General features: G+C 42.1%; 2 protein-coding genes and 1 long non-coding RNA gene across 4 annotated transcripts in view; 2 read left to right on the forward strand and 1 right to left on the reverse strand.

The window, feature by feature from the left end:
* The window catches only part of LOC146968396 (uncharacterized), a 431,785-nt gene that overhangs the window by 58,129 nt on the left and 352,883 nt on the right, over nt 1-20,773 (forward strand). The gene's annotated exons all lie outside the window — the stretch shown is intronic.
* Nucleotides 1-20,773, forward strand: part of LOC146968399 (butyrophilin subfamily 3 member A2-like) — a 53,256-nt gene that overhangs the window by 15,471 nt on the left and 17,012 nt on the right. The window lies entirely within an intron of this gene.
* Nucleotides 3,338-4,305, reverse strand: LOC146968401 (uncharacterized). Of its 2 annotated transcripts, XR_015034251.1 has the most exons (4): nt 4,045-4,305; nt 3,853-3,963; nt 3,694-3,770; nt 3,338-3,612 (listed from the first exon to the last, which is right to left on the reverse strand). It is a non-coding gene; the product is annotated as an uncharacterized LOC146968401 (long non-coding RNA). The 2 variants fall into 2 exon arrangements; XR_015034250.1 differs by having other exon boundaries at nt 3,853-4,305.

Here is a 20,773-nt window from a genome sequence, read left to right on the forward strand (position 1 = left end):
TGATCGCCAAACATCCGCTGCATCAGCCGCTGGAAAGTGCTCGGGGCGTTACAGAGGCCGAAGGGCATCCGATTGAACTCAAAAAGACCAAAGGGGGTGCAAAAGGCGGTCTTGGAGCGGTCCTGTTCAGCCATTGGCACCTGATTGTACCCGCTGGCCAGGTCGAGGGTAGAAAACCAGCGGGCTCCTGAAAGTGTGTCCAAGCTCTCCTCAATACGAGGCAGTGGGAAGGCATCCTTTCTGGTCTTACTATTGAGGAGCCTATAGTCCACACACAGCCGCAAGCCCCCGTCCTTTTTCCTCACCAACACAATGGGAGACGCATAAGGGCTGCTGCTCTCACGGATGACTTGTGACTCAAGAAGCTGGTTAATGTGCGTCTTCACTGCCTCATATTCTGAGGGAGGGATGCGGCGATACCTCTGCCGGACAGGGACATCATCGAGCAGAGGTATGTCATGTGAGATGAGGTTGGTGCACCCCAAATCCCCCTCATTAGCTGCAAAGACTGAGTCATACCTGTCCAGTAAAGACCTCACACTGGCCTGTTCCTGCTCAGTTAAAGCCGATGGATCCAATGAGCCAACCCTATCGAGGACCGAGGGGGTGGCTGCCTGGGAGGATACCGTGGCCACGGTTGACCCCACCTCAGTTACCCCTGCAGGCAAGCTGACAACCTGAGCAGCATTCAAGACACCAAGATTAGTCCGGGGGTAAAGGAGGACCTCTGCTTCACCAACATTCACCACCGGAACACTCACAGTACCATGAACAACCTTCAACATGCATGGGGACGCCAACAGCCCGGCTGGTAACCCAGACCCAGGAGGCTCAAATAAGACACTCTGGCCGGAAAACTGTTCTGGACAGGTAGCAGTGACCATCTTCATCATTCCCCCAGGTATACGCACTACCCGCTTGCCTCGGACCTTTACGGCACCAGTGAAGCTCGAGATAACCTGGTCTGAAGACTGGTGACACTGCTGAAGAGCAGCCACAACTGGACTAGGTGCCCCTGACACAGAGGGTGACTCAAACAAGGAAGACCCGAACAGACCAAAAAGCTCTTGATAACATCTACGGATTACATTCATCCCTAGGATTCCAGGGACAGAAGATGAAGCTCCAGGGGGGTCTTTCACAACAAGTATCCCCCAACAGGGCATCACTTTGCCACACAGTTCCACATCAAGTTCCAAGTAACCAATGTATGGGATGGCGAGGCCATTAGCCGCACGCAGCTGTAGCCACTGACAAGAACGAAGGCGGTCATGGCCCCATGGCTCAAACTGGGCCAAAAAGAGACTTTCGGTAATGGTGGATACCATGGAACCAGTATCCACCAAGCACTCTACACTAATCCCCCCAATAGACACATTAATGTTTGGGCAAGGGGCAATCAGCTCAACTGCAGCACCTGGCTGTGAGCCTGTGGACTCCCCAACTGAGCTGTGGCTCGGCAGCTCAGCGGTCTTCAGTTTCCCGACTGCTGGGAAGAACGAGAGGACATGACAGCATGTGGGTTGAAAGCAGTGACAGAGTTAGCACGCCGGCGGGGAGGAACCCGCTCACCATCACACTCATGGGCAAAATGGCCAGGCTGTTGACACCTCCTGCAAATGACAGGGCCAGAACGGGACACTGGACCCAATGGAGGAGGGGCCTGTAGAGAAGCTACTGTCTTGGCAAGTTGATTCAGCTGCTCTTGCTGACGCTTCAAGAGATCCATTACTGCTCCCAATCCTGGCTCCTGAGGAGTGACCTGAGGGGCTTGATGGAGACGGCCCTGTACTCCATACTGGAGGCCATAAGATGTTGGCAGTGAAGAACTGCGACCCCTAGTGCCACCTGGAAGACCTTCCCTCTCCCATCTAATTGCCTCAGTCCGCAGGGCCAACAGGGTGATGGTGGGCTGGCGACGGACTAGCTGCTTAAGCTCCCGACGGAGGGAGCAGTCAAGGACATGCTCTATAAACTGGTCTCTGACAAGAATATCAGCGTTGGGCATTCTCTCAGGTGCCTGACGCTCAACCTGTGCCATTAAAGCCATAAGAGCTAATGAGAATTCCTGCAGTGTTTCACCTTCCTGTTGGTGCCGAGAAAAGAAAGCCTGTTGAAGGGTGACATAAGACTGGCTACAACCATAGAGCTCCTTTAAGATGGCGATAATTTGAGCTGGATCTCTCTGTTCCTCACCAGAGCGAAACTTAATCTCTTCCTTCGCCTCTCCCTCCAAATGATCAAAGATAAACAATGCCTCTTCTACCGCAGGAAGGCGCCGAGCACGCACGCACGCTTGGACCTCTTCTGTCCACTCAACAATACCTAAGCCCGATTTACCATTGAACATAGGACACTTACGGTCTCTTGGGATCACCACCAACCGTTCTGCAACAGCAGCTGTGACGCCAGCAGCGAGGGCAGGGCCAGCCGGACCAGAGGAGGCCGAAGCAGCCCCACCAGAGCCCCCCGGGGAAGCAGCACGCTCCTGGTGGAGTCGCTCGTTGTCCGCCGTAAGCTGCAGCACCAACTCCCTAAGCCGCTGCATCTCCTCCTCCATGTTGCCTGAAAGACAGCTATACAAGATCGTACGAGAACTCGAACACTGGACTAAGCACTGCTGTTTTGGCTCTAACGCTGTACAAATACTGGCTCTCAAAAAAAAAGAAAGAACAGAAAATTGAATAATAAATCCAAATGACAAAAAAATTGCGTCTCTGCCCCTTTAATTGTGGTATCCTGCCGACAACGCCAAGTTTGTGGCAAGTGGAGGGTGGAAAAATGTACCAACAACGCCACCTGGGGAGTTTCGCCCCAGGAGATAGTTATAGATATTCTTAAAGGAAAATAGTTAATACCTTTCTCTCGTATATAAGGTCCTCACAGGTTCAATACCACGGGCAGAGACGTATTAGAAAAGTACAAAAATATTTTATTTGCAATTATCAACAACAGGTCACATCAACACTGGCTGCATTTTACTTGGACTGGGGGCATGGAGGCAAGGGTGGACAGAACTGGGGTCGCTACGGCGGCCCAAAATCAAATCAAGGGGAGGAGTAACTAACCAAAAACACCCGTGGCACCACACACACACACACACAAGGGGTTCGTGAAGAAAAGACCACCACCAGGGATTGGGTCGCCGCCTTGGCCCTCAGCACCTGTCCACAAAGAAAAGAAACAAAATTATAAACCAGCCTCCCAGTTAATGCAGCGCTCGTGTCGCCAACCTCTCTCTCTCACGCATGCACACACACACACACACACACACACACTAAGTAAATAAGAAAACAAATCAAACCAAAGTAACAAATGTTCATCAAACAAAATAAACAAAAGAATAAATGATGCTAGCCAAACGAACTAAACAAATAACTACAAAATAAATCTTTTCACAATAATTAATAAACTAAACAAATTCCTAAAGTAACAATCAAGCTCCGACACCAGCTCCGTGAGGAGCGTATCAATCACTCCGTCGTAGCTCAGGAGAGCCGAGGAGTCAGAGCAATTCCAGTGAGCCAAAACAGCAGCGGGTCCAGAAGATGGTGGCTTTAACAGTTTTTGGGCCTCACCAGCAGGGCATTACGGAGCACCGGGAGGCGTAGTCTAGGACAACAGAGCAGGACAGTACAATCAGCTGGAAGCGGCGGAACAGACTGAAACGAGGGGCGGACAACGCCAACTTACCACGTGAAGACAGAGCAACAACACCGAAAGGCTTCCAACAGGGCGAACCAGCCCCGTAGCCCCAGCAGTCCGCCACACTGCAGCAGAAACAACCATGTCACAGAACAATCGGCACGTGAATGAAAAGAGAAAGCAGCGGTGTGTTCTGACGCGCCTTACCCGTGCGCTGAAGGAGGGAACGTGCGTCTTTCTCTGGCACCACGCCAGAGACACTCCAATGCCGGCACAGCCAAACGGCTTCACCAATACCAACACCAGCAGCACGCCACACTGCAGCAGAAACAATCAGATCAACAAACAGTCGGGAGATGAGTGGAAGAGAAAGCAGCGGTGCGCATCAGTGCGCCTTACCTGTGCGCTTAGGGAAACAGCGTGCCTCTCCTGGCAACACGCCAGAGACGCTTCACTGCTGATGCAGCCACGTGGCTTCACAACGCCAACCCAAGCTCCGCTACACCAGGCCACAGCCACCACCACGGACGAGCGGAACGGGAAGAGAGCGCGCGCCAGGTAAAACCAGACTCCTATATAGAGGTGTGTTCCCCGCCCATAAATCAGTGCACCAGAACAACACAGCGCCCCACTGTGAGGAGGAGTGAGCCGTGCTCCGGCCACACACTATTTTTACAAAAGTGTCCTCTACTTACTTGTTGTGGTTAATTTCTGCACTTTCCTTACTTTTTTTTTTAAGCAGAAGCCAGTGATCCTCTTATAAATGGTTTTCTTTGCCCCTCATATACTGTCTCTGTCTGTAGCCTAATGGTTAGCTTGCTGGTTTGAAGACCTGAGGGTTGCTGGTTCAAATCTTGCCTCAACAACAATTATAGTGAATTATTTTCCCAGTCGTCCTCTGTTGACTTCTGATAACTTGCTTCATGTTGAAACTGCTGCTCTCAGCCTGAAATTCACAGAAATTTTCATAAGTCATTCAAGCTTGACTCTCAAGCTTTCTTGATGTTGACAGTGCAGATCATTAACAGACAACAGTCTCTGCAACTGTGTGTGCACTGTGGCCTAGAGGCAGAGTGGAAGTCTACTGACCATGAGGTTGTGGGTTCGATCCTGATCTTGGTCAAACATTTGTATGGTGGTCACTGCTTGCACTATTTGCTAATTCTGCAACAGCGTTCAGCTGCTTTCAGCAGTCACACCATTTCCATTCTTGGAAATGCTTTTTCTAGTTAGTGTGACTGCTGAAGCAGTCACACTATTGTTCTTCTGTTTGGCCATTTTCTTCCGCCTTTTTACGGTCTTCTTCTAGTCCTTCATACTTTGTGCTATTTCAACAATTCATATATCAAAACGTGCAGCTTTTTTTGAACTTTATCGGCATTACTTTTCTCTTTTTAACTATTTATACTTTTTCAAATATTTAACTTTTTCACAAAAAATCTCACATTCATCAAAGTCTCAACCTCTCTTCTTCACAACTCCACTGTAGTGTAGGGGTTAGGGTGGATGTTTGCCAACCCTAAGGTCACTGGTTCGAATCCAAGGGAAGAACTCTTGTTATGTTATGTTGAATTCTGCTCTCCTCCCCCGCCTTCAATTGGTTACAGGTGTTTGTTATCTCCTTGATTACTCATACCAGTTTGCAGCACATCATCACATTACAATGAATGACAACAGTTTTGAAAGCAGTGTGCTCTCTGTAGCCGAGTGGCAGAGTAAAGGTTTAGTGATCATATGGTCATGGGTTCGATTCCTGCCTCAGTCTTTTCACTTCATTGCTTGACTTTTGATTCCAATTATTCAGCTGTCATTGGACAGTCTTTGATTCCTCATAGTATAAAGCTCATTGTAACTCAGGTTCTCTGTGGCCATATGGTTAGTGCTCAGCCTGAAATTCACAGACATTTTCATTCTAAGTCATTCAAGCTTGACTCTCAAGCTTTCTTGATGTTGACAGTGTGCAGATCATTAACAGACAACAGTCTCTGCAACTGTGTGTGCACCGTGGCCTAGAGGCAGAGTGGAAGTCTAATAACCATGAGGATGTGGGTTCGATTCTGACCTTGGTCAAACATTTGTATGGTGATCACAGCTTGCACTATTTGCTAATTCTGCAACAGCGTTCAGTTGCTGTCAGCAGTCACACCATTTCCATTCTTGGAAATGCTTTTTCTAGTTAGTGTGACTGCTGAAGCAGTCACACTATTGTTCTTCTGTTTGGCCATTTTCTTCCGCCTTTTTACGGTCTTCTTCTAGTCCTTCATACTTTGTGCTATTTCAACAATTCATATATCAAAACGTGCAGCTTCTTTTGAACTTTATCGGCATTACTTTTCTCTTTTTAACTATTTATACTTTTTCAAATATTTAACTTTTTCTGATTTTTTTCAGCTTTATAATGTGTGTGTATTGCGTCTAACGAGCAGAGCCAGAGTGGTGTCAGAGTGGAGAGAGGCAAAAAAACATTCTAGAGTTTTTCTGGCTAAACTGTCAGCACGGCCACAAATTAAACTCTAGACAAATTATTTTCTCCAGTTTTGTAGCCACACTTGTCTTCTGGCTAAAATTCTGGTCAAAAATGCAAAGAGACTTAGATAATAATTTTAAATATTTTTTAAATGCAGCCAGGGAGCTCTCTGCTCTCATTAAGCTCAATGCATTTTTTTCACATCAGCAGGAGAAGGAGCTCAACTTTGTAACTTGCTGTTAAGTGCTTTTTAATTCATTTGAATTCACCAAAAAATAGTCACAGGTCACAAAAAAGTCCTCTTCTCACTTGGTGTGGCTAATTTATATTAATTTATTTTTGTTTTAAGCATCATTGAAAAATCTCACATTCATCAAAGTCTCAACCTCTCTTCTTGATAACTCCTCTGTAGTGTAGGGGTTAGGGTAACTGCCTGCCAACCCTAAGGTCACTGGTTCGAATCCAAGGGAAGAATTCTTGTTCTGTTATGTTGAATTCTGCTCTCCTCCCCGCCTTCAATTGGTTACAGGTGTTTGTTATCTCCTTGATTACTCGTACCAGTTTGCAGCACATCATCACATTACAATGAATGACAACAGTCTTGAAAGCAGTGTGCTCTCTGTAGCCGAGTGGCAGAGTAAAGGTTTAGTGATCATATGGTCACGGGTTCGATTCCTGCCTCAGTCATTGCACATCATTGCTTGACTTTTGATTCCAATTATTCAGCTGTCATTGGACAGTCTTTGATTCCTCATAGTATAAAGCTCATTGTAACTCAGGTTCTCTGTGGCCATATGGTTAGTGTGTTAGGTGTTGTGCTATTTCAACAATTCATATATCAAAACGTGCAGCTTTTTTTGAACTTTATCGGCGTTACTTTTCTCTTTTTAACTATTTATACTTTTTAAAATATTTAACTTTTTCTGCAAATTAAACTCTAGACAAATTATTTTCTCCAGTTTTGTAGCCACACTTGTCTTCTGGCTAAAATTCTGGTCAAAAATGCAAAGAGACTTAGATAATAATTTTAAATATTTTTTAAATGTAGCCAGGGAGCTCTCTGCTCTCATTCAGCCCAATGCTGAGAATTCTCCACAACTCTGTCTGAAACATGCTTATGTCTGTGCTCTCTGTGGCGAAGTGGCAGAGTAAAGGTTTATTGATCATGAGGTCATGGGTTCGATTCCTTACTTTTTTTTTTAAGCAGAAGCCAGTGATCCTCTTATCAAAGGTTTTCTTTACCCCTCACATACTGTCTCTGTCTGTAGCCTAGTGGTTAGCTTGCTGGTCTGGAGACCTGAAGGTTGCTGGTTCAATTCTTGCCTCAACAACAATTATAGTGAATTATTTTCCCAGTTGTCCTCTGTTGACTTCTGATAACTTGCTTCATGTTGAAACTGCTGCTCTCAGCCTGAAATTCACAGAAATTTTCATTCTAAGTCATTCAAGCTTGACTCTCAAGCTTTCTTGATGTTGACAGTGTGAAGATCATTAACAGACAACAGTCTCTGCAACTGTGTGTGCACCGTGGCCTAGAGGCAGAGTGGAAGTCTAATGACCATGAGGTTGTGGGTTCGCTTCCGACCTTGGTCAAACATTTGTATGGTGATCACTGCTTGCACTATTTGCTAATTCTGCAACAGCGTTCAGTTGCTATCAGCAGTCACACCATTTCCATTCTTGGAAATGCTTTTTCTAGTTATTCTATTGTTCTTCTGTTTGGCCATTTTCTTCCGCCTTTTTACGGTCTTCTTCTAGTCCTTCATACTTTGTGCTATTTCAACAATTCATATATCAAAACGTGCAGCTTTTTTTGAACTTTATCGGCATTACTTTTCTCTTTTTAACTATTTATACTTTTTCAAATATTTAACTTTTTCACAAAAAATCTCACATTCATCAAAGTCTCAACCTCTCTTCTTCACAACTCCACTGTAGTATAGGGGTTAGGATAACTGCTTGCCAACCCTAAGGTCACTGGTTCGAATCCAAGGGAAGAACTCTTGTTATGTTATGTTGAATTCTGCTCTCCTCCCCCGCCTTCAATTGGTTACAGGTGTTTGTTATCTCCTTGATTACTCATACCAGTTTGCAGCACATCATCACATTACAATGAATGACAACAGTTTAGAAAGCAGTGTGCTCTCTGTAGCCGAGTGGCAGAGTAAAGGTTTAGTGATCATATGGTCATGGGTTCGATTCCTGCCTCAGTCTTTTCACTTCATTGCTTGACTTTTGATTCCAATTATTCAGCTGTCATTGGACAGTCTTTGATTCCTCATAGTATAAAGCTCATTGTAACTCAGGTTCTCTGTGGCCATATGGTTAGTGCTCAGCCTGAAATTCACAGACATTTTCATTCTAAGTCATTCAAGCTTGACTCTCAAGCTTTCTTGATGTTGACAGTGTGCAGATCATTAACAGACAACAGTCTCTGCAACTGTGTGTGCACCGTGGCCTAGAGGCAGAGTGGAAGTCTAATAACCATGAGGATGTGGGTTCGATTCTGACCTTGGTCAAACATTTGTATGGTGATCACAGCTTGCACTATTTGCTAATTCTGCAACAGCGTTCAGTTGCTGTCAGCAGTCACACCATTTCCATTCTTGGAAATGCTTTTTCTAGTTATTCTATTGTTCTTCTGTTTGGCCATTTTCTTCCGCCTTTTTACGGTCTTCTTCTAGTCCTTCATACTTTGTGCTATTTCAACAATTCATATATCAAAACGTGCAGCTTTTTTTGAACTTTATCGGCATTACTTTTCTCTTTTTAACTATTTATACTTTTTCAAATATTTAACTTTTTCACAAAAAATCTCACATTCATCAAAGTCTCAACCTCTCTTCTTCACAACTCCACTGTAGTATAGGGGTTAGGATAACTGCTTGCCAACCCTAAGGTCACTGGTTCGAATCCAAGGGAAGAACTCTTGTTATGTTATGTTGAATTCTGCTCTCCTCCCCCGCCTTCAATTGGTTACAGGTGTTTGTTATCTCCTTGATTACTCATACCAGTTTGCAGCACATCATCACATTACAATGAATGACAACAGTTTAGAAAGCAGTGTGCTCTCTGTAGCCGAGTGGCAGAGTAAAGGTTTAGTGATCATATGGTCATGGGTTCGATTCCTGCCTCAGTCTTTTCACTTCATTGCTTGACTTTTGATTCCAATTATTCAGCTGTCATTGGACAGTCTTTGATTCCTCATAGTATAAAGCTCATTGTAACTCAGGTTCTCTGTGGCCATATGGTTAGTGCTCAGCCTGAAATTCACAGACATTTTCATTCTAAGTCATTCAAGCTTGACTCTCAAGCTTTCTTGATGTTGACAGTGTGCAGATCATTAACAGACAACAGTCTCTGCAACTGTGTGTGCACTGTGGCCTAGAGGCAGAGTGGAAGTCTAATGACCATGAGGATGTGGGTTCGATTCCGACCTTGGTCAAACATTTGTATGGTGATCACTGCTTGCACTATTTGCTAATTCTGCAACAGCGTTCAGTTGCTGTCAGCAGTCACACCATTTCCATTCTTGGAAATGCTTTTTCTAGTTAGTGTGACTGCTGAAGCAGTCACACTATTGTTCTTCTGTTTGGCCATTTTCTTCCGCCTTTTTACGGTCTTCTTCTAGTCCTTCATACTTTGTGCTATTTCAACAATTCATATATCAAAACGTGCAGCTTTTTTTGAACTTTATCGGCATTACTTTTCTCTTTTTAACTATTTATACTTTTTAAAATATTTAACTTTTTCACAAAAAATCTCACATTCATCAAAGTCTCAACCTCTCTTCTTCATAACTCCACTGTAGTGTAGGGGTTAGGGTAACTGCCTGCCAACCCTAAGGTCACTGGTTCGAATCCAAGGGAAGAATTCTTGTTATGTTATGTTCAATTCTGCTCTCCTCCCCCGCCTTCAATTGGTTACAGGTGTTTGTTATCTCCTTGATTACTCATACCAGTTTGCAGCACATCATCACATTACAATGAATGACAACAGTTTTGAAAGCAGTGTGCTCTCTGTAGCCGAGTGGCAGAGTAAAGGCTTAGTGATCATATGGTCATGGGTTCAATTCCTGCCTCAGTCTTTTCACTTCATTGCTTGACTTTTGATTCCAATTATTCAGCTGTCATTGGACAGTCTTTGATTCCTCATAGTATAAAGCTCATTGTAACTCAGGTTCTCTGTGGCCATATGGTTAGTGCTCAGCCTGAAATTCACAGACATTTTCATTCTAAGTCATTCAAGCTTGACTCTCAAGCTTTCTTGATGTTGACAGTGTGCAGATCATTAACAGACAACAGTCTCTGCAACTGTGTGTGCACCGCGGCCTAGAGGCAGAGTGGAAGTCTAATGACCATGAGGATGTGGGTTCGATTCCGACCTTGGTCAAACATTTGTATGGTGGTCACTGCTTGCACTATTTGCTAATTCTGCAACAGCGTTCAGTTGCTGTCAGCAGTCACACCATTTCCATTCTTGGAAATGCTTTTTCTAGTTAGTGTGAATGCTGGAAGCATTCACACTATTGTTATTCGGTTCGGCCATTTTCTGCCTTTCTTCGTCATGTAACTAGTCCTTCATACTTTGTGCTATTTCAACAATTCAAATATCAAAATGTTCAGCCTTTTCGGGACAGGTGTGCTATGTCTTTTCTCTTTTCAACTATTCATACTTTTTGCAATATTCAACTATTTCTGATTTTTTTTTCCCCATAGAGAATGCATTGGAACAGTCTTGAAACTCTTCAAATCTTCTTACTTCTTTCAGCCTTTAAAGCGTCCACATACTTTCAGCTAGAGACTTCATTCAAATTCTGAGCTGTAGACAAACTTCTAATGTATTCATCCTGTATTTACAACTTTTTCATAGCTTGTACCGTTTCTGAGATAAATCCTTTAAAAGCACATGAGGATTTCTGACAAATTTCACACTTTTCAATGAGTGTGTATGGGGTTGGGTCAGAGTGAGTGACATCATCGTTAGAGTGAGAGGGATCGAAAAAACATTCAGGATTTTTTCTGGATAAATTGCCAGCACGGCCACAAATTAAACTCTAGACACATGATTTCCTCACCGGTTTGTAGCCACACTTGTTGTGTCTCATTTAATGTGTTCAAAACAGCAGACAGACTTACAGAATTGTCTCTATGAGCCTAATTGTCCAGCTAGACCCGCTCCAGTGGCTCATCCACTTCAATATAAAAGTAGGAGCTGATTTTTTTAGAAAAGCAGAAATGCCCCCCTTTTCTACCTTGCGACCCTGAGAAAAGTTTTTGCCCTACAAACATTTAATGCACATCAATGTGCTCAGGAAGGTCTGCTTGCCCAGATGGTCGGGACCATATTCTGATAAGAGTTACGGTTCTGGGCTGTTTTGGGAAGCTGCTCAGAGCACAAATCTCTCTGCTCTGCTCTGCTCTGCTCTGTGTGCAGTTGGTCCAGCTGTAGGGGCCAGCTCGTTATCAACGTCTATTAATAGAACAGGTCAGGTGCAGCCTGGCTGCTCGTTAAGATGTTTTTAAACACAGCCCCACACACACACATGATAAACCAGACTGACAGAGGATGTCCACGCACAAACACAGGCATCACACTCACACAGACAGATACACACAGACACTCACACACAGTCACACACACACACATACACAAACAGACAAACACACAAACACAACACTGTTCCACACAGTAAAATGTAAGCATGGTAGTCGCCATGGTAACTTCTGAGGGCAGGCTGCCAATCAATCAGATCATTAGGGAGAGAGGAGTTTTGTGGCGCTTAACAGTTTTACTTTCTGCACATGTACACACAGACAGAGAGACCGTCAGACTCACACACCCAGACACAGGCGCGGCGTTATGGGTGGGCCTAACGGGCCTGGGCCCACCCACTTGTACAACTGGCCCATCCAAAATGACAGGGTGAACATAACTTTAGTTAATCTAAGGTTTAATTATATATTTTTATTTCAGATAACTTTACCACAGGTTTAAATGTGTCAGCATTCTGGTGATTTTCATAGTCTAATAAACGCGACTCAACTAGAGTTGCACGATACCCACGGTAGCCACGGTGCCCCGCGGTGCCAAAACGTAACGGTTCCTACTATACTAGAAATTCTACACAACGGTACTACCGTGGATTACTACTACGGTGCCAGTTTCCGCTACATAGCGGCCGCCTCTCCTCTCCTCCCGGCTTCTCACTGCACGCACTCCCTTGTAAACAAAACCCACATGCACCCACTGCAACCTAACTACACAGCTGCTGAATGATTGGCTGTTTGCCTGTTACTGGTGATGTCCGGGGATATGATAGGCTGTTTCCGCACGCTGGGTCCGCCCGTCTGTTCTCTGATTGGCTGTTCGTGTTCATGCCGGCAAGAACGGACTCCATGAAGACAGCTGAGACAGCTCCGGCCGCTTCGATAGAAACTCGCTTCAAAACAAACAACGAGCTAAAGTTCTGTCTCGCCCAGACGCGCACGGCTTCACAAACACGAGACAACACACTGACCACGGCAGAAGCACCGGGCGCGAGCGGCGAGTCTGCCGCGGTGTCGTCGTCAGTGGCACTTAATTAATTTAGCTCTGTTTATTTTCTCATTGGCTAATATCAGGCTATATGCTCCGTGCACAGGCTGATGAATAAAGAGTTAAAGGATGTCCAAGTATAAAGCACCTAGAAAATGCATAAAAATATAGTTTTCACAGGGAATCAGTTCCTGTTCATTGTATTCTGTCCTCTATGATTGGAGAAGAAGCATTATTGTCAAATAGATTTTTTTTTAAAAGACAGTGGATTTGTTTTTATCCTAAGTTGATTATTTATTGTTAAACATAAATGAATGTGCAAGAGACTGAATGGTTATTTATTTTCAACCATATAAATTCTAACTTCATTTATTTGTTTTTTATTGCTTATTTAAAAATATTTAGTTTCAGTCTAATTCCTACTTCACCAGTATTATGTTTATCATGCACCAAACAACATTATAAGTAGCCTAATTAATAAGTATTTATAACTTGTACAAATACATTGCAGTTCATAAAAATAATAATAATAAAAAAAGGTTGCAGTATCGCGATATTACCCGGAACCGTGATACTTTGTCTGGTATAGTACCGTGGTTACTCATTTTGGTATCGTGACAACTCTAGACTCAACTGAGTTTACCTCCGGCCAGGCAGCGGCAGTAGAAGCCACTCGCCGTCTCGTTGTACGCTGCCTCATTGCGTAACTCTACTGAGTGTGAGCGGCACGTACGTTCACGTTGCTTTCGTGAATTGTAAACAAACAGACGCCCCCTTGATTTTAGCTTCCAGCTGTTTAGCGGCTAATTCAACAGCAGTGATGGATAACTGTACCTGAGAGCCTCAACAACGTAATGAGCTTCATTTGAGGAATAAACGGCAGCTTTTACCTGACGGGAGACTGACGCCTGAGCTACGGTAGCTAACAGTTTGTAGTTACTTTTTCTCTCTCTCTCCCTCTCTTCTTTACACACACACTCACGGCCCAGTCTGTCATATCAGTTGTAAACCTTGTAATAACAGCTTGTTAAGTACAGTTAACATTATTGTTGCTTCGGTTTGAGTGTGGATTAATTGTTAACGGTTTGTTGTGTAATGTTAGCGGTGGTCTAATAACATGATCCTGTGATGAGTTGGGTTTTAATAACAGCTGATAACGTAGTGTAGATGGCATGGATTGTGATGAGAAGGTGTTGCACATATTTTAAGACTTATCTGTGCAAACCATTGTGCAAAACCTGTTTGTTGTGCCTTTTTGCGTGATAAGATGATTTGCCGAATTCTTCTTCCATTCCTGCTGTTGCGGCTTCCAAACACAAACCTTTAAAGCCGCTGAGAGTATGAGGTTGGGTCCTCAGGTACGTAGATTTGTGACGCGCTATAGTAGATTATGATAAAGATACGCTGAGATCCAAAAATGCTTTTGGTGCATTTATTGTAACAAAACAGCACAGAGCTATCAGCGCAGCAAGGATGGATAAACGTAAAAATGAGACTGGCGGATTAAACAGGAAAAAAGGGTGATTAATGAATGAATGAGTAGCGGTCAACAAAAATTACGGCTACTTCCAACCCTGACTCTCTCTCTCTCTCTCTCTCTCTCTCTCATCTGTGTCACCGGTGAGTGCCCACCTTTACGCACACACACGCACACACGCCTACTCCCAGGTGAACCACCCACTCTGCAACACACACACACACACACACACACACACACATAGGCTACACACACACCGTGCTGTCTATCTTCAGCCTGTATGTCTCTTACACCTGCAGCCTGTTGTCTCAATGTTAACGATGGCAAAATGTCCAGATATTTTATTAGCCTACTTTATGAAAATAAATGTCTGTGAGTTAAAAAGAAGTGGGCTACGCATTTCTGATTTGATTTGGCTTTTCGTGCATTTGGTTAAACACACAAGTAACAGCAGAGCGAGAGAGATACGAGGAGAGAGAGAGGTCCGCTGGGTGAGCTAGATTAACTTTTAACGGGAGAGAGAGCGGCGCACCGCGCTCGTCTCAGCAGAAATGGTGTGTGCTTTCAGGGCAATATAGACACGAACGAGTCATTCAGGAATAATTTCCAGCTCTATGTATGTTAGTGTTATTTTTTCCTAAGTAGTGGCCCATCCAAAATGACTCTGGCCCGTCCAAAATTGAAATCCTGGCGCCGCGCCTGCCCAGGCACACACACAGGTTTTCAGCTCAAATTCATCAGGCTCTCAATTATTTTATACTTTTGATGTAAACATCTCCAACAATTAATTTTTTTCTCATGAATTTAAGTTCAGACGTTTAGTCTTTCCAACTCTATTAATAGTAGTACAATTACAGGTGGAGCCTGGGACATAGGATGCAGCTTTTAACATGTGTCCTACCTATCTATCTATCTATCTATCTATCTATCTATCTATCTATCTATCTATCTATCTATCTTTCTTTCTTTCTATTCCTTTTCTCTTCCTTTGTTTTTACTCCATTTCTTTCTTTCTTTCTTTCTTTCTTTCTTTCACTCCATTTCTGTTTGTTTACTTCTTTGTTTGTTTGATTCTTTCTTTCTTTCTTTCTACTCCTTTTCTCTTCCTTTGTTTTTACTCCATTTCTTTCTTTCTTTCTTTCTTTCTTTCTTTCACTCCATTTCTGTCTTTTTACTTCTTTGTTTGATTCTTTCTTTCTTTCTTTCTTTCTTTCTTTCTTTCTTTCTTTCTTTCTTTCTTTCTTTCTTTCTTTCTTTCTGTCCTTTTCTTTTTTCTCTCTTCTTTCTTTCTTTCTTTCTTTCTTTCTTTCTTTCTTTCTTTCTTTCTTTCTTTCTTTCTTTCTTTCAACAATTTCTTCAGCTCATTCAGCATTGCTGGAAGCATTCACACCATTTCCATTCTTGGAAATGTTTTTTCTAGTTAGTGTGAATGCTGGAAGCATTCACACTATTGTTATTCGGTTCGGCCATTTTCTGCCTTTCTTTGTCATGTAACTAGTCCTTCATACTTTGTGCTATTTCAACAATTCAAATATCAAAATGTTCAGCCTTTTCGGGACAGGTGTGCTATGTCTTTTCTCTTTTCAACTATTCATACTTTTTGCAATATTCAACTATTTCTGATTTTTTTTCCCCATAGAGAATGCATTGGAACAGTCTTGAAACTCTTCAAATCTTCTTACTTCTTTCAGCCTTTAAAGCGTCCACATACTTTCAGCTAGAGACTTCATTCAAATTCTGAGCTGTAGACAAACTTCTAATGTATTCATCCTGTATTTACAACTTTTTCATAGCTTGCACCGTTTTTGAGATAAATCCTTTAAAAGCACATGAGGATTTCTGACAAATTTCACACTTTTCAATGAGTGTGTATGGGGTTGGGTCAGAGTGAGTGACATCATCGTTAGAGTGAGAGGGATCGAAAAAACATTCAGGATTTTTTCTGGATAAATTGCCAGCACGGCCACAAATTAAACTCTAGACACATGATTTCCTCACCGGTTTGTAGCCACACTTGTTGTGTCTCATTTAATGTGCTCAAAACAGCAGACAGACTTACAGAATTGTCTCAGTGAGCCTAATTGTGCAGCTAGACCCGCTCCAGTGGCTCATCCACTTCAATATAAAAGTAGGAGCTGATTTTTTTAGAAAAGCAGAAATGCCCCCCTTTTCTACCTTGCGACCCTGAAAAAAGTTTTTGCCCTACAAACATTTAATGCACACCAATGTGCTCAGGAAGGTCTGCTTGCCCAGATGGTCAGGAGGACCACATTCTAATAAGAGGTACGGTTCTCTTTTTCTGGGCTGTTTTGGGAAGCTGCTCAGAGCACAAATCTCTCTGCTCTGCTCTGCTCTGCTCTGTGTAGTGCAGTTGGTCCAGCTGTAGTGGCCAGCTCGTTATCAAAGTCTATAAATAGAACAGGTGCAGGTGCAGCCTGGCCGCTCGTTAAGATGTTTTTAAACACAGGCCCACACACACACATGATAAACCAGACTGACAGAGGATGTCCACGCACAAACACAGGCATCACACTCACACAGACAGACACACACAGACGCTCACACACAGTCACACATGCACACATACACAAACAGACAAACACACAAACACAACACTGTTCCACACAGTAAAATGTAAGCATGGTAGTCGTCATGGCAACTTCTGAGGGCAGGCTGCCAATCAATCAGATCATTAGGGAGAGAGGAGTTTTGTGGCGCTTAACAGTTTTACTTTCTGCACATGTACACGCAGACAGAGAGACCGTCAGACTCACACACACACACACACACACAGGTTTTCAGCTCAAATTCATCAGGCTCTCAATTATTTTATACTTTTGATGTAAACATCTCCAACAATTTATATTTTTCTCATGAATTTAAGTTCAGACGTTTAGTCTTTCCAATTCTATTAATAGTAGTACAATTACAGGTGGAGCCTAGGACATAGGATGCAGCTTTTAACATGTGTCCTATCTATCTATCTATCTATCTATCTATCTATCTATCTATCTATCTATCTATCTATCTATCTATCTATCTATCTATCTATCTATCTATCTATCTATCTATCTATCTATCTATCTATACCCCTCCCTATTTTTTAACCCCTCTGTCTCCTTTTTTTCTTTTTTTCTTTCTTTCTTTCTTTCTTTCTTTCTTTCTTTCTTTCTTTCTTTCTTTCTTCTACTCCTTCATTTGTATTTTACGTAACTTTTTATATCCTTCCCTCTCTATCCATCCATCCATCCATCCATCCATCCATCCATCCATCCATCCATCCATCCATCCATCCATCCATCCATCTACCTCTTTCTATCTATCATCCCCCTCTCTCTTTTTCTTCTTTCTTTCTTTCTTTCTTTCTTTCTTTCTTTCTTTCTTTCTTTCTTTCTTTCTTTCACTCCATTTCTGTCTTTTTACTTCTTTGTTTGTTTGATTGTTTCTTTCTTTCTTTCTATTCCTTTTCTCTTCCTTTGTTTTTACTCCATTTCTTTCTTTCTTTCTTTCTTTCTTTCTTTCTTTCTTTCTTTCTTTCTTTCTTTCTTTCTTTCTTTCTTTCACTCCATTTCTGTCTTTTTACTTCTTTGTTTGTTTGATTCTTTCTTTCTTTCTACTCCTTTTCTCTTCCTTTGTTTTTACTCCATTTCTTTCTTTCTTTCTTTCTTTCTTTCTTTCTTTCTTTCTTTCTTTCTTTCTTTCTTTCTTTCTTTCTTTCTTTCTTTCTTTCTTTCACTCCATTTCTGTCTTTTTACTTCTTTGTTTGTTTGATTGTTTCTTTCTTTCTATTCCTTTTCTCTTCCTTTGTTTTTACTCCATTTCTTTCTTTCTTTCTTTCTTTCTTTCTTTCACTCCATTTCTGTCTTTTTACTTCTTTGTTTGATTCTTTCTTTCTTTCTTTCTTTCTTTCTTTCTTCTCCTTTTCTCTTCCTTTGTTTTTACTCCATTTCTTTCTTTCTTTCTTTCTTTCTTTCTTTCACTCCATTTCTGTCTTTTTACTTCTTTGTTTGTTTGTTTGATTCTTTCTTTCTTTCTTTCTTTCTGTCCTTTTCTTTTTTCTCTCTTGTTTCAATCTTTCTTTCTTTCTTTCTTTCTTTCTTTCAACAATTTCTTCAGCTCATTCAGCATTGCTGGAAGCATTCACACCATTTCCATTCTTGGAAATGTTTTTTCTAGTTAGTGTGACTGCTTCAGCAGTCACACTATTGTTCTTCTGTTTGGCCATTTTCTTCCGCCTTTTTACGGTCTTCTTCTAGTCCTTCATACTTTGTGCTATTTCAACAATTCATATATCAAAACGTGCAGCTTTTTTTGAACTTTATCGGCATTACTTTTCTCTTTTTAACTATTTATACTTTTTCAAATATTTAACTTTTTCACAAAAAATCTCACATTCATCAAAGTCTCAACCTCTCTTCTTCACAACTCCACTGTAGTGTAGGGGTTAGGTTGGATGTTTGCCAACCCTAAGGTCACTGGTTCGAATCCAAGGGAAGAACTCTTGTTATGTTATGTTGAATTCTGCTCTCCTCCCTCGCCTTCAATTGGTTACAGGTGTTTGTTATCTCCTTGATTACTCATACCAGTTTGCAGCACATCATCACATTACAATGAATGACAACAGTTTTGAAAGCAGTGTGCTCTCTGTAGCCGAGTGGCAGAGTAAAGGTTTAGTGATCATATGGTCATGGGTTCGATTCCTGCCTCAGTCTTTTCACTTCATTGCTTGACTTTTGATTCCAATTATTCAGCTGTCATTGGACAGTCTTTGATTCCTCATAGTATAAAGCTCATTGTAACTCAGGTTCTCTGTGGCCATATGGTTAGTGCTCAGCCTGAAATTCACAGACATTTTCATTCTAAGTCATTCAAGCTTGACTCTCAAGCTTTCTTGATGTTGACAGTGTGCAGATCATTAACAGACAACAGTCTCTGCAACTGTGTGTGCACTGTGGCCTAGAGGCAGAGTGGAAGTCTAATGACCATGAGGATGTGGGTTCGATTCTGACCTTGGTCAAACATTTGTATGGTGATCACAGCTTGCACTATTTGCTAATTCTGCAACAGCGTTCAGTTGCTGTCAGCAGTCACACCATTTCCATTCTTGGAAATGCTTTTTCTAGTTAGTGTGACTGCTGAAGCAGTCACACTATTGTTCTTCTGTTTGGCCATTTTCTTCCGCCTTTTTACGGTCTTCTTCTAGTCCTTCATACTTTGTGCTATTTCAACAATTCATATATCAAAACGTGCAGCTTTTTTTGAACTTTATCGGCATTACTTTTCTCTTTTTAACTATTTATACTTTTTCAAATATTTAACTTTTTCTGATTTTTTTCAGCTTTATAATGTGTGTGTGTTGCGTCTAACGAGCAGAGCCAGAGTGGTGCCAGAGTGGGGAGAGGCAAAAAAACATTCTAGAGTTCTTCTGGCTAAACTGTCAGCACGGCCACAAATTAAACTCTAGACAAATTATTTTCTCCAGTTTTGTAGCCACACTTGTCTTCTGGCTAAAATTCTGGTCAAAAATGCAAAGAGACTTAGATAATAATTTTAAATATTTTTTAAATGCAGCCAGGGAGCTCTCTGCTCCCATTCAGCTCAATGCATTTTTTTCACATCAGCAGGAGAAGGAGCTCAACTTTGTAACTTGCTGTTAAGTGCTTTTTAATTCATTTTAATTCACCAAAAAATAGTCACAGGTCACAAAAAAGTCCTCTTCTTGCTTGGTGTGGCTAAGTTCTGCACTTTCCTTACTTTTTTTTTAAGCATCATTGAAAAATCTCACATTCATCAAAGTCTCAACCTCTCTTCTTCACAACTCCACTGTAGTGTAGGGGGTAGGGTAACTGCTAGCCAACCCTAAGGTCACTGGTTCGAATCCAAGGGAAGAACTCTTGTTATGTTATGTTGAATTCTGCTCTCCTCCCCCGCCTTCAATTGGTTACAGGTGTTTGTTATCTCCTTGATTACTCATACCAGTTTGCAGCACATCATCACATTACAATGAATGACAACAGTCTTGAAAGCAGTGTGCTCTCTGTAGCTGAGTGGCAGAGTAAAGGTTTAGTGATCATATGGTCATGGGTTCGATTTCTGCCTCAGTCATTTCACATCATTGCTTGACTTTTGATTCCAATTATTCAGCTGTCATTGGACAGTCTTTGATTCCTCATAGTATAAAGCTCATTGTAACTCAGGTTCTCTGTGGCCATATGGTTAGTGTGTTAGGTGTTGTGCTATTCAACAATTCATATATCAAAACGTGCAGCTTTTTTTGAACTTTATCGGCATTACTTTTCTCTTTTTAACTATTTATACTTTTTCAAATATTTAACTTTTTCTGCAAATTAAACTCTAGACAAATTATTTTCTCCAGTTTTGTAGCCACACTTGTCTTCTGGCTAAAATTCTGGTCAAAAATGCAAAGAGACTTTGATAATAATTTAAAATATTTTTTAAATGCAGCCAGGGAGCTCTCTGCTCTCATTCAGCCCAATGCTGAGAGTTCTCCACAACTCTGTCTGTAGTCCAGTTGGTTACAGGTGTTTGTTAAGAGACGCATTAATTGCTTCTGCCACCGTTTGCAGCACATCATCACATTACAATGGCAACATGCTTATGTCTGTGCTCTCTGTGGCGAAGTGGCA

This window comes from Trachurus japonicus, chromosome 18 (genome assembly GCF_045865225.1).
Source record: "Trachurus japonicus isolate A0001 chromosome 18, Traja_1.0".
Classification (NCBI taxonomy): domain Eukaryota; kingdom Metazoa; phylum Chordata; class Actinopteri; order Carangiformes; family Carangidae; genus Trachurus; species Trachurus japonicus.